This window comes from Carassius auratus, chromosome 42 (genome assembly GCF_003368295.1).
Source record: "Carassius auratus strain Wakin chromosome 42, ASM336829v1, whole genome shotgun sequence".
Lineage (NCBI taxonomy): Eukaryota > Metazoa > Chordata > Actinopteri > Cypriniformes > Cyprinidae > Carassius > Carassius auratus.
The window spans coordinates 14,912,940-14,928,442 of NC_039284.1; the positions used below are offsets into that span (position 1 = coordinate 14,912,940).

At 40.1% G+C, this 15,503-nt stretch overlaps 1 pseudogene; it reads left to right on the top strand.

Moving 5' to 3' along the window:
* The first annotated feature begins 757 nt into the window (after positions 1–757).
* Positions 758–7,168, top strand: LOC113060803 (leucine-rich repeat-containing protein 10B-like; annotated as a pseudogene).
* Positions 7,169–15,503: the final 8,335 nt, after the last annotated feature.

Below are 15,503 nucleotides of genomic sequence, written 5' to 3' on the forward strand. Positions count from 1 at the left end.
ATATATATATATATATATAAATAGCCAGTGTGTAGCCTACATGTAAATAAACGTAAACAATTCAATACGCATGTAAATAAATAAAAATTATATGTGCATAATTATAGGTATTTTAATATATTAAAGAATATTTAAAACCATTATGAATTATAAAAACAAATAAAAAATGAAAAGTTTCATCACGATCAAGTTTTTAAAGAACGTTTAATGTTGATAAATAAAAATAATACATATTTCACAGACCTTATTTAACAATAATATAATGTAACAATAACAAATACGTTTGCATTGCATAACGTGAGCTTGGAATAGAGGAATTTGACCGCCTCTCTCCACTCGGGCCACGTGACATATTTTGTGTAACTCTCACGTCCCTGTTTCGGTTGCTAGGGGAGAGAGACGGTCCATGGCAACGCTTTACGCAAACTCCACACCGAGAGAGAGAGAGAGAGACGCTAGGCGGCTTAAAACGCACAACGTTGGAAAGAAATACAGACATCGTGTCTTGCGCTTCTGGAAACTTCAAACTGACATCTCAGAGGATTTCTGTGTGATTTAGGACCACGCAATCCGGAGGTACAGTTCGTATCATCGGCTCGGTTCACATTGCCGTCGGCCAGGTCAAAGCGAGAGCGCGAGAGCGCGAGACACTGCGGCCGGGACAAGAGCTGTGTGTGTCGGCAGAGAGACGCTCAGCACCGGCGCTCACACAATCAAACCTGACATGCTACTGAAACGCGCTGGGAAAGTTTGTGACTGTAATGTGAGTCAATTAATGCTTATTATACACTAAATAAATAACTAATGAACTATGAAAACGGTACGTGATCAATATGCAAATGTTGGCAGCTACTTCGACACTCATCTCTTAACTGAGTTTAATCAAGCTTTCTTCCTGTAACAGTTATATTTATTTTTAACAACTACTACTGTTAATATTATTATTATTGTTATCTCTTCTAATGCATATAATTTTATAAAGCGTGCACAAAGCAATTGACACAAACACATAGAATGGCTCCTTGCGGGTATCGCTGCTTTGTTTGCTGACGTTGGACTGAGGGGAAGCCGCCTGTAGTCAGAGCATCATGTGTCGCTGTGCTGGCTCTGTCACTGACGGGTCAATCCTACTGAGTGAAAGTGACACAGGGAGGGGGGGCCAGCCCCACAGACCGCCTCACCCTCTTACCCCGTCCTGAAAGACACTCTCACCACACACACAGACAAGTGCCGGGCTAGCCGGCAGAGGGCATGGGCAACTCGTCCCGGAAAGAGGCCCAAGACGAAGGAGAGGAAAAGGAGATGAAGGGAGATAAAGGAAACAAGGAGAAAACTGCTAAAAAAGGAGAAGTCGAGGTCATGGAGGATGAGGAGCTACCGTTCGGAGTCCACAAGCTCTTGGAGAGCGGAGATCGAGTGTTGGACCTGAGCTACTACAAGTTCCGTCGCCTTCCTCGTCAAGTCCTGAACCTGGAGTACCTGGAGAAGCTTTACGTCTGTGGAAACCGTCTCCGCAACGTCCCTAAGGGTATCATGCGGCTGCATGGTTTGCGTACCCTGGGGCTTGACTTCAATAAGCTTGTTGACGTTCCTCTGTCGGTGTGCCAGCTGACGAATCTCACGTGTCTTTACCTGGGAAGCAACCGGCTGATAAGCCTCCCACCAGAAGTGAGGAACCTGCAGAACTTGCGTTGCCTCTGGGTGGAGAGCAACTACTTCCAGCGATTCCCCAAGCAGTTGTACGACCTTCCCAATTTACGCTCACTACAGATTGGGGACAACCGTCTGCGCATGCTTCCCTCGGACCTATGGCGCATGGAGTCCCTGAGAGGACTCTGGCTGTATGGAAACCGCTTTCAGGAGTTTCCGCGAGTGCTCCTAAAGATGGAGCAGCTGGAGATTCTGGACATGGATCGCAATCGGATATCACAGTTCCCAAACTTGCATCATCTATCAGCGCTGCGACTTTTCTCCTACGACCACAACCCTGTAAAGGAGCCACCGCGTGTAAGGGAGGAGGTGCTTATAGTCGGAGAGGGCGCTGAGGAGGTGTTGCAGGCTAGAGGGAGAAGGAAAGAGGCAAAAGAACAAGCGGAGAAGGACGCAGAGGAGGCGGCGGTCGTGGCGGCAGCGGCAGCTAGTCCGGTCATTCACGGAATACTCAAGAAACTCCGAATGAACTCCGCCCTTAACCTGGCAACTGCTAAGGAGAAGGTAACAAATGAGTCTGTTGCATCAACAACCCCAAATGGGGATGAAAACGGACCACAAAATAATGACAGATGTGCATTTTTTGAGGAGGCGGGGCTTGGTTATGACGATGGGGGTCTGGAGTATGAAAGGGAGGAGCTAATCTGTGAGGGGGAAGGGGTATGAAGGCTACGAGGGGGCGGAGTTCGAATATGAGAGGGCTGAAATGGACTATGATTATGAAGGTTATGAGTGAACAACCTTGATCCTTGCACCTGTGGGTCATGGTATTCTACTTATTTTATCTGAAGTATGTATTTTCTGCAAACAGAGTTGCAGTTTGTTTTCGTAGCCAATTGTTTTAACCAATTTTGTAATTCTTTGGTGTGGACGCTACACATTTCCACTTTAAGCATCTGAGGTGTTACTGCAAGGGTTGCAGGTTCAATCCCAAGGATGAACTGGAGTGTACCAATGAGGTACTGGGTCCCCAAAAATGGCACTTAAGTAACCCCAGGATGTTTAATGGGGCAATGAAAGCAACTGCAAGTTGCTCTAATTAAAAACATTAATATCAAATTATGTCTGATTGGAAAGCTGAATGAAAGGTCAAGTTTAAAAAGAGCATGCCATATGGTATTTTAAAATCTAATATTGTGTTGGAGTTCCCTACAACAGGTTTAAATGCATCTAAGGTCAGAAAACATTGTAATTTTCTCAAAATATACATTTAATATTAGAGTAATTTGCCAATGGTTCCAAATGATTAGTTCCTAGCAAGTTTGGAGAAAACCCCTCCCTTTCATAAGCCTACTCTGCTCTGATTGGTCAGTTGGCCAAACCTTTTGTGATTGGCACAGAGAGGAGTCCATGAGCCAGTTAGCCAGCGCTACCATTGACAAAGTACCTTCAAATAAAACAATAATATAGTCCTCCAATCCGTTCTTATTATAATGACATAATACAGAAACACGTATGCAAGTGAATCGTACACACAGCTAAAGTTTAGCTGCTAAACTGTGAACACTTAAAACAAGAATGGTGGGTACATTAGCCAAGTGCTAATAGCAAGTGCTAACACACCAATAGTGTAAGTGTTTGTGGGCAGGTCAGATTCTGTTCGGAGATTATTCAAATGTTTTACCCAGTGACGTAACATGCAAAAGATTCGAAAATATTACGACTTGTGAAGAGTCGACTCTCTTTTGAGAGACAATATCTTTATCACGCACATTTTTGATTGACAACTTTGCAGATTATTTTCATTTAAAGATAGCTATGTTATAAACTGCAAAAGAGATATTTTTCAAAAACCCATTTGACCTGCTCTTTAAAAACAATAGCCAAAATGAATTCTCTGCTATCATTTGCTCACTCTCATAAAATATTTTCATTTACAATCTGCATGAAGCAAAACAGGTTTGGAATGACTTTAAGGTGAGGAAACAATGGCTCAGGAAACATGAACATGAACTTATAAAATACTGCTTAAGTATAAGTGACTGTTGCTATTATTAGAAGGCATTTATTGTTGGCCAGACCATTACTGCAATCCTCAAACACAGGACTCTCTTCAATAATTACAGGGTTTAATGATTTTAAGATTTATCATTTGTAAAATTCAACTGTGAAGAGCTGTGAAACTGCACAACTTTTTATGCGTCACAACTACATTACTATGTGCTGTGTATTTTTAATTAAGAGCAGGGCTCAGCCATTTTTGTTGGTGAGTGATGTGTGTCTACTGTTTATAAGAAACTTGATGCTGCAATTACAGCGATGTGTGTTGGTGAAACCAAATATTATCTTATTAAATAACCAATGAGTTTGCCAAATATGTTTTAATGATTCATGTCTTGTCGGACTCTAAGAATCCTAAATGTTTGGCTGTGGAACAACGCTGACATGATCTGAGACAGATGGGAAGAGCTAGCCAAGTTAGCACTAATAGAAGTAAATGTTCTCTCTCGTCTGAAGCTTGAAGGACTCAATGTGCGAAAGTCAGAGAGGAGGCGTGCGGACCGAAGAGAAACATCAGGGAAAGAATTGTAGTGAGGGGACAATCCATAAAAGGCCCGGGTACATGTTTTGGGAGAAAGACCGAGAGAGAGCAGCGCTTAATGTGTAAATTATGAGGTCCCAGAGCAAAGACTGTAATGGATCCAGCAGGTTTGTGGGTTGGGTGATGCTGCAAAAATGGAAATAGTGTTTAACACCTAATTAACACCGCAAGCGAGCCACGCGACACAATGCAAAGCAAACTAGATCACACCTGCCATAGGAAAAGAAGGTGTCTCCACTGCAGTTAAGACGACTTTATTGATTATGATGGGAAATCTAGGAAAAGATTTTCAGTGAATAGCAATTTGGCTTCAGACTTGCAATATAACAAAATCAAATGGACCAATTTCTGATACTTTTAAGGTGCATTTTTATTAATGTTACTTAATGAATACAAGACATTCTTAAAAAAATAAAAACATAAAAACTCACCTTTTGTGTTCTACAGAAGATCATGTCAAAACTCTTTTTTTCCCAAATGCATAAGTTCAAGAATTTAATAATTGTTTTGAATCATAGAGTTCATCTGGAGAAACCACTGCTCTCTAATTTACATGTTCCTAACTTGTTCATTCGTTCCCTCCAATGTCTTAAATTTAGCTATGTTTCTATTCCAGTCACATCTGCCAACTCACTCATTCTAGTCAAGAAGTGTGTTTTCATTGCCCTTTCCTCCTCTTTTCCCTTTTCTTCCTTCATCCATCCATCATTATGCTGGTTAAACTCTTTTCTCCATCTCCTGTCACTTCTCAACTCTCCCCGAAAGAGAGTCTCAAACCCTTCTGTTAAAATATTTACATAATGGTACGAGTCTGTCATTACTTCTGCGAAGAATCTGAAACAAGTGTTTTGGCACAACCTTTGACAGGAAGTGTGTGTCTCTGCCAAGATCTCCAAACCAATCATGCATACGCAAATGTGCATGGATCAGGTGTCTTTAAAAAAGCTAGTTTTCAGTTTGTAAATAGATTTTTAATTCACGTCTACAAACAGCCAAGTACATTTCAGATGGAGTGCATACTTTGAGCAAAGCAAAATAACTTGTGGTTGGCAGATGAGAATAAAGCAATGCTTTTCATAGTGAAACATGGCTGTTTCAAAGACACCAGAGCCGTGCACATTTGCGTACGGTGGGATGAGTTGTGTTGACTCTTGAACAATTGATCAAAAAAGTGGTTTGATGGCTGCTGAAGTGTTGCTATTTTGAGGTAAACAGACTCTGCCTTTCATTAAAACTTACTATTTGTGGTGTTACTAAAACAAGCATTACTATTACAGTTGCTCATACTTTTTTCTGGATTGTGATTTGAACAAACACCTAACAACATCTATTAAACTTTGGTGCAGAACAACGTTTGTGTTTTGACATGAATAACAATTCAAATTGGCCTGACAGAAAATAAAACAATGTAAAAAGGTACAAGTAAAAACAGCACAGAACATATCTAATAATCTCTCTAATAGTCTGTCTCAGAGACCGTGGCATAGCTATTAACCCTGGTTCGTCAAGCAGCAACTATCTGCAGAGTGTTTGAGTGCTCTGACACAGTCCAGGATTGACGAAGAGAACATAGTCTCGGTGCTTAATCATTTAGCAGCTTACTGCTAGTTTACGTTAACGCCATTCTCCCAAGGTCAGCCGCATAGCAAGCCATGAATGAGCACTGGACCGCATCTGCGGCGCTTAAACTTCATAGCCGTGTTACTGGCGCTCACAGTAATATCTGTCACTGCCAGATCTCAGCAGAAGTCATCTGGTGTCAGAAATGTAATCCGAGCCATTGTGACTGTGTGTCAGCATGAGAGGAGGGGCTATCATGGTCCAGCGGGTATGATTTTGCTCAGAAGTAGGGCATGTTTGCATGGTGTATATGCCAGTTGGTTGGTTTTACTCCGTAAGCCATTAAAAGTGTATTTGCACGGCTAGAAATCCGCAGTGTGAGAACTAAATTTTCAGATTTACTTAAGAATATGGCATGCATGTCAGAATATGCCTATTTATACACATATATGTCAGAATATGCCTACTTCCGAACTATATACTATGAGAAACACAGTATGTGCGCCATGTAGTGTGTCCGAATTCATAGTATTCATAAAATAGGTGAGATTCTTAAATGTGCATCTGATGCTAAAATGTTGCCAGGGTGTTGCTAAGTGGTTGCTGGTGCATTGCTAAATTAAATAAAAAAATAAAATGTATGCATTTAGCAGACACTTTTATCCAAAACTAGTTACATTCAGTGCATTCAGGCTAAAAATGTTTACCTAACATATGTCCCCTGGGAATCAAACCCACAACATTTTGCGCTGCTAATGCAATGATCTACCACTGAGCCCTAAATGGTTGCTTATCGTCTCTCTGATATTTTGGTCACAAAATATGAGATTAATTTTTTTTACCAGGCAAATTTGAGGTGTCCTTTATGTCCATATACTGCAAATGGTGAATCAAACATAAAATATTATTTTATACTTATGTTGTGTTTTGTTCAAATCATGTACGAACCATAATAATATTAATGCTTGATTGTTTAATGATCAAACAACTCAATTTACCTCAACCTCAACACCTCTGCAGCCATCAAACCACTTAGAGACAAGCACTCGAGTCACTTTTTGGTGTTAAACACTGGCTAAAAAGACCAATGTTCCTTTATTTAATCAGTCCTTATTATCTTTCTCATAAGGATAATTAAGGATAATGAATGATCTGCTTGTGTGGGAGAGTGAACACTGGCCCTGAGATGAGAGAGAGAGGGTTACACACACCAACCTAAGCAGGCAGCATAACTGTGACCATATGCCAGCCAGCTGAGCTTTCATTTGGTGCCTCCTTTCTTGGCATTGTGTACATAAGTTTTGCATATCTGTGTGTATCGGTTTATGCATTACAATGTGTATACGAGTGTGAATATTTTTTATACACAATCTGTTGTTTAAAGGGGTCATATGACTTGATTTCAAGTATTCCTTTTTTCTTTGGAGTGTTACAAAGATTAAAAGTGCTATTATTTATAAAAGTTAAGACTCTGCCACGCCCCCCTAAAACACCTCGTTTAAACACCCCCCCACATGTCTACATCATGATGTGGGAAGGTTTGCATAACGCCGCCCACATGTTCACGCAAAGAAAGCAGGTGTAGCTTAAGATTCTCGCTGTTGCTGCCTGCCAGTCTGTTTCCTGATCCTGGGAGAGTAGACTACAATGCCTCGCAGTCTGTAAGTACGTTTACATATTTAAAAGATTTGCCACTGATGATTCAAACGCGAGTTTTGAGCAGTGTAGAGCAGTGTTGTTGTTTGTAATTTCTTCGATCATAAACGCAGACATGGTTTTATATTTACGCGGCACAATGCAACACAGCACGTAAAAAGACATTATACGTCATTATAATCTGTAATAATGGATGCAACAAATGTCTTATATGTAATGGGTTTGAATGTTTTTGTCCTGTTTCTCCGGCCGGTGTTCTGTTTTGCTATCTTGCATTAAAAATGCTAACTGTAAAATTATGGTTTATGAATGTCTACATCTACCACAACTTTAAACCTACCCTTAAAGGTATACAAAAACAGTAATGATGTGTTATATTCGCAGTTGTAGCTAGATGGGACACAGCTACAGGATACCAACAATAAATATTTTTTTCTACCTATTAGACTGTGTTTTATTAAAGTCTACACCCACCCCAACCCTAAACCTACCTTGACATTAATGCAAATATTAAATATTGTTATTCAGCATGAGAAAACAGATGTGTGCATGTGCAGTAAGCCCTGGTATAGGACAATCTGGCGGGTAGGATAACATTTCAGGACACTGGGACACAGTGTTCTGACGATTTGTGCTACCCTGTCAGATTTTGCTACCTCCCATTAAAACATATTGTAGCCTAATTTGACAGCAAAAAATTCTACCTATCAGATTTTGCTTCCAGCATGATATTAATGTGGTGTGAGGCTTTATTAATGTGTACACCTACCCAGAACCCTAAATCTACCCTTACAGTATTAAAAATACAGTGTTGGTAGCATAATCTGATAGGTAGCATTATTTGTTAGAACAACAGCATTGCAGTATGGTGAGAGGCGTAACATTTCCGTCACACACTTGAGGCATTCGACCAATCACAACACACTGGATAGCTGGCCAATCAGAGCACACCTAGCTGTTCTGACAGATGAGCTTTTTAAAAATGGCAAAAGGCGGGCGTAGAAGAGTAACTATAATTAGATTAGATTAGATTAGATTCAACTTTATTGTCATTATGCAGAGTACAAGTACAGAGCTAATGAAATGCAGTTAGCATCTAACCAGAAGTGCAAGAATATAGTGTTATATATACATAAAAGTGCAGAGTAAGTAAAGCTTATGATATACAGAATATACAGTGGAGTTGCTATATACAATATTGATCAGAGTATATACAGAATATAAATATGAATGTAATGTAGGGATTGTATGTACATTATGAACAGAGCAAAGAAGGATTATATATAGATTATGAATAGCAGGAACTTGAGAACAGTAATAAATACAGTTGAATGAGTGTGCAAAAGTATTGTTTAACAATTATATGCAAAATAACAGTAGTGCAATTATATTTTTTGTAGAATAGTTTACTGTGCTTGTACAGTAACAGCTTTAGACAGTTTATAGTGTAATGGATGTACAGTATGTTGAAAATAATGTGTTTTTTAACCTTAAATTATAAACACATTTTATTACACCAAATACACCAAATAATGTTCTTTTTAGCAACCTCATATGACCCCTATAAATAACCATGTTTAAACAACACTTCCTGATCTTGCATTCAGTCTAACATCAATAATTATGTTGCTCAACAGTTGATATCCAAATAGAATTTTTACACTTTCTGAAGAAAAGTGAAAAGACTTTCAACCACAATAACAAAAAATGTTTTAAACCAAATCATGCCTTTCAGAGTGTTAAGGCTTTGTTCAAATCACTAACCCTATAAGATCCATAATTTTTGTGATGCTTAGCAAACACATATAAATTTGTCTGCAAAAGGCCAAGATAGTGATAATCAAGTTAAATCGGACAGTATTAAATTTGAATTAATATTTCAGATTTATTGTGAAGCCAGGACATCAGATCCACTAAGATTAAACCTGTGTGAAAGAGAGACGAACAGTGGATGTTATTAACATGTATTCAGGTGTACAAGAATGCATGTATATGATGTGTTTATGTGTGTACCTATCCGAATCTCATCCACTGTACCCGCTCTCTCTGTGTTTCTGTATGCCGCCTCTCACCCACTCTGATCTCTGCTGCTCCTCTGAAGATTTGTCACAAAACCTGCAAAAACTATAAGGATGAAAACCTAATTTAAACCAATCAGGACACACTCGTCTCCCCAGCAACCAATCAGAACACACTCATCCACCCAGCAGCCAATCAGGACACACTCATCTCCCCAGCAACCAATCAGAACACACTCATCCACCCAGCAGCCAATCAGAACACACTCATCCACCCAGCAGCCAATCAGGACACACTCATCTCCCCAGCAACCAATCAGAACACACTCATCCACCCAGCAGCCAATCAGGACACACTCATCTCCCCAGCAACCAATCAGAACACACTCATCCACCCAGCAGCCAATCAGAACACACTCATCCACCCAGCAGCCAATCAGGACACACTCATCTCCCCAGCAACCAATCAGAACACACTCATCCACCCAGCAGCCAATCAGAACTCACTGAACCCCCAAGTTCGAAACAATGTAATGCAGTAGTTGCCCATGTCTACAGGGCAAAGACAGTCAGATTAAATAAATGAGCAATCAGCTTTGCCAGTCAAGTATCAGGAAGAGACACAGAGCCAGTCAGACATGACTCACTGGCTTTTGTAGTGTGTGATGAAGTATTGCGGGTCGGCTGGTTTATGTGAGAGGCTTGTGATGTTGGGGGCGTTCAGGACGAATCCTGATGAGCCCTGTAGAATACAGAACAGCCAGTACACAACACCATTCCAGAAATCCCTCTTAAAGCAGCAGCAGCAGCAGCACAGCAAAATACATCAGATATCCAGTCATCTTTTGAGAGGATGACTGTTCATAGTGTTGCTGAGGTGAGTCGGGTCATCTCTGAGTGCTTTTGTGACATGAAATCAGAACTGGGATTTCTGGGAAGGTGAGCACATTCTGCAATACATTTAATTTTTTACTTAGTATATCAAAATAATTGACAGTGCTTATATAAAGGATCATTTACAGATTTAGTTCACCCTCTTGTCATTCCAAACCTACACTATTAGAATAAAAGGTATAAAAGTACTCTTTCAAAACCTAGTAATATGTAGCATTTAGACAGTAATGTGTAACTTTAAGGAATAGTTCGCCCATTAATATACACACTTTAGGGGTAAATAAGGTACAAAAGAAGTATCTTTTTAGAAAGGTGACAGCTTTTGCACCTTTTTTCCTCAGAGTGTATATGACTTTGTCTCTTCTAGGAGCATGCTTAACATTCCCACACATTTAAACTAATTTGAATCATATTTCTAGTAGTTGAACTGAACATGAATGTTTCTTCGCTTATAGAACTTTCCCTGTTATTTCCAGGTTTTCCATGACTGTCCGAGCCCTGGATATTCCAAGTCACTTTTTGATGAGGCATGACCCAATGTATTATTTTTGAATATAATCAGATATGGATATTATTTGAAAGCCACAGTGAAAAAAAAAAGATTGACAGAAAGTCACATGGGTTTGAAACAAGGGTGTATAAATGATGATGGAGTTAACATTTTTGGGTGAGCTATTCCTTTTAATGGTCTGATCTAATCTTTCATATGTGTAATTCAATGAAATGCATATTGGTTGTTCATCTAAATCTATTTGAGCAGTCAAAGCCAAACCAAAAAAAGTGCAGTTTTCAACTTTCACAAACCTTGAGTGCAAAATATATTGGTTTAATTTACCATCGGCCTAATGGACCATCTAGCTGCAGCAGTTCTAGTCTTCTGTAAACTGTCCTCACTAACACCATCCTGTAGTGAAGCCTGTGTGCAGAACATCCAATAAACCTTGGTCAGACACCTTGTTGTACAGTAGTCTTATTTGTAGAATTTATCTAGTGAGGGAGATACTCCGTGAACCGTTCAGAAACCTCTGGTTTCTCTTCTACATCCAGTTTCTCAAAGTGCACGGGAGGCAAGTTTTGGTAATGCTCCACTGCCCTGACACACACACAAACACACAGTAAACAGGCCATAGACCTCGTCCAGCTTATGCACACTATGAAAACGTGTAGAGATGTCAATGCACAGAGCAAAAGCAGAGAACTAGAGAAACAGAAGACCACCTGTATGAAACACCCAGGAAGGAAGTCAGTCCTCATCACACTTCCCTGTATCCTGCGAGCATCCTCCTGACAAACATCATTGACAATGACTTTGCCTAAAGATTAAAATAATGGGCTGACCCCCCTACACACACACATACACACACCATTTTTATATTTTGAGGGAGGAAGGTATTCGGCTGTAGACTGGCTTCCTTAGTGTATCCACTATCTTTTATGGATCTGAAACACCAAGAATGCAACATTGAGAACTTTTAATCTACAAACAACCATTATATTAAAACCACACTACTTACCCAAAACTCTGAGGCGGTGAGGAATGTAAGTGCCTTTATATTCAGTCTGACAGGACACTGCTCTCTAAGAGACACAGAGAGAGAGAGAGAGAGAGAGAGAGAGAGAGAGAAAAAGCACAATGAGGCCAGGGTGAAGTGACATGGCACGATGCCCTTGAAACCTGCTGCGTTTCTATGTGTGTGTCTTTGGCTCTCACATGTCTTGGAGCTGCAAATATCGGCTCTCTCGGAACCAGACGCTGGTAATGACGCTTCGATTGAGACTCAAAACTATCTAACATTGAGAGAGAAAGTGTATGTGTCTAGAATGATTTACTGAGGTGCAAAAAGGTTTTGGAGTGTATGTGTGATTTGACACACACACACACACACACACACACACAGAATCTGTTCTTACCCAAATTGAGGATTATCACAGCGGTCCAGGCTGGAGCTGTGGTACAGAACAGGACGGTGGTTGGCAGAGTAACCAGTTCCAAAATGATGTCCTAGACATGGGATGAATAACTCCTTACCAGGATAAAAGAGGACACAACTCATGACAGATTCAACATTCCACAACACAGATACACCTTTACAGGAGATCTACAGTTGAAATAAGGACATATCAATATAGAAATTTTGGAGAATAATTATGTATATGTGTGTGTGTTATGTGTGTGTGTGTAATTACCAACACACATACACACACCCACACATTTATAGTGCTTTATAGTGACCACTAGTAGTGACGTACAAATACATGTACTGTATATAGTAAATAAGTACCATATATGATTATAATGAATATATATTAAATATATATGCTATATTCAATGAAATATTTTCATTTGGGCCTTGTTAGATGTTTATAACTCCAATTCAAATCATGCACCTCATAATTGTGGCCTGCGGTTATATCTGATTAAATGTGCATTATTATTCATAAGCTTGGGTTAAACTAATAAATTTTGCTTGGTGAAGTTATTTGAATTAATCTAAAATATTCAAATGTTTCAAGTAAGATAGGATGGATGTTTATAGTATATCACAAACTGTGGCATAGTAAAGGGCTGTTGTGTAAAATAGGAAAATTATGACCTGATATTGTCTGGCTACAGTATCAATCTAATCATGCTAATGTCCATTATCATAAAAAATAAACTAAAGGTTATACATACAGTTCAGACCAAAAGTTTGGACACACCTTCTCATTCATAGAGTTTTCATGACTATGAGTCACACTGAAGGCATCAAAACTATGAATTAACACGTGGAATTATATATGGAATTATATACATAACAAAAAAGTGTGAAACAACTGAAAATATGTCATATTGTCCCCAAGTGCAGTCACAAAAACCATCAAGCGCTACAAAGAAACTCAGCATCTTGCAGCGGCATGCTATTCCATCCGGTTTGCGTTTAGTTGGACCATCATTTACAGTGGTGGACAGTAACGGAGTAGCTTTACTTCGTTACTGTACTTAAGTACATTTTTCAAGTATCTGAACTTTACTGGAGTAGTTTTATTTTGAGTAACTTTTACTTTTACTTCACTACATTCCAAAGCATAAGATCGTACTTTTAACTTCACTACATTTCATAAAACATATCGTTACTCCCTATAATATATCACGTGCTCCGACACGCAGAAGCGGTGTCTGATTCATCATGAATGAACTGAGTCTTTTCAAAATAAACTTTACTCAGATCGCGAATCGCACTAAACGATTCGTTTACGAATTAGAATGATCCGATTGCAGCTGTTCTGGAGTCGACCACTCACTGATTCAAATGAACCGTTTAGTGTGAGTCTCCTGAAGTAAGAACCGGGAGATCTTGTGAGCGTGCGTGCGTCTGATGTTGCTAAAAGTAAGTTATTAATGCCGAAATTTAGGATTAATTATTGTAACTGAAAATCATATTTAGGTCAAAATTGTCAGTTGTTTGGGAACTAAATCCGCTGTAAATAGAGAACTATTTAAGCCCACTGAAATGCTCCAGTGCAAAGCAGACACATCTATCAGCGTCTCCGTGTATTAGGTTAAAAAATAAAATAAAATAACCTTAAACTAACACAGATTAAATAAAATAACTTATGCTTGTCCAAATTCCCCGCAACCGTAATATTAACAATTTGGAAATGGAGTTATTTCTTACATTCTTTGGTCGAAGTTTTCAGATCGGCAATTCGGAGCCTGTTCGCGACTCTGTTGATTCAGATCGGCACTTCGGAGCCTGTTCGCGACTCGGTTGATTCAGATCGGCACTTCGGAGCCTGTTCGCGACTCGGTTGATTCAGATCGGCACTTCGGAGCCTGTTCGCGACTCTGTTGATTCAGATCGGCACTTCGGAGCCTGTTCGCGACTCGGTTGATTCAGATCGGCACTTCGGAGCCTGTTCGCGACTCGGTTGATTCAGATCGGGACTTCGGAGCCTGTTCGCGACTCGGTTGATTCAGATCGGGACTTCGGAGCCTGTTCGCGACTCGGTTGATTCAGATCGGGACTTCGGAGCCTGTTCGCGACTCGGTTGATTCAGATCGGCACTTCGGAGCCTGTTCGCGACTCGGTTGATTCAGATCGGGACTTCGGAGCCTGTTCGCGACTCGGTTGATTCAGATCGGGACTTCGGAGCCTGTTCGCGACTCGGTTGATTCAGATCGGGACTTCGGAGCCTGTTCGCGACTCGGTTGATTCAGATCGGGACTTCGGAGCCTGTTCGCGACTCGGTTGATTCAGATCGGCACTTCGGAGCCTGTTCGCGGCTCGGTTGATTCAGATCGGGACTTCGGAGCCTGTTCGCGACTCGGTTGATTCAGATCGGGACTTCGGAGCCTGTTCGCGACTCGGTTGATTCAGATCGGCACTTCGGAGCCTGTTCGCGACTCGGTTGATTCAGATCGGCACTTCGGAGCCTGTTGGCGACTCGGTTGATTCAGATTGGGACTTCGGAGCCTGTTCGCGACTCGGTTGATTCAGATCGCCACTTCGGAGCCTGTTTGCGACTCGGTTGATTCTGATCGGGATATCGGAGCATGTTTGAGATTTTTTTTAATTCAGATCTGGACATCGAAGCAAGTTTGTCAAACGGTTAATTGGTGATAAATGAATATTTGGACTTGAGGCTTTTTTTACCTGTCGATTCAGCATGTGCATGGACCCACACACAAAGGTGGACACACTCTAGACTTAACGTTAATCATCAGTAAAGCTCTAACTTTTTCATCCATTGTTATTAAGGACGTTATTCATAACCGCTCTGAAAATAAGTAAATATTGTTAGCTGATGCTAACTGTCTAGCTAACAAGCTTGCTGGTGCTAACTTGAGGTAATTTTATAAATAATGTCCAAATATTTTTATTCAGCCACCCTATATATAGGTGGCGTAGTCCATAGCAACGTAGTCCATATCAACAACAAAAATATATCTTGACTCCATATAGTGGTTATTTTGGAAAAAAATCCCAGGTATTTTGAGCAGTAGGATTATAAAAAAAAAGTGCTAATATAAAATTAAATTAGCCTATATAAAATTGCAAACATCTATCTTTCAGTACTTTTTTACTTAAGTACATAAAAAATTGAGTACTTTTGTACTTTCACTTGAGTAAAATTGAAAAAGG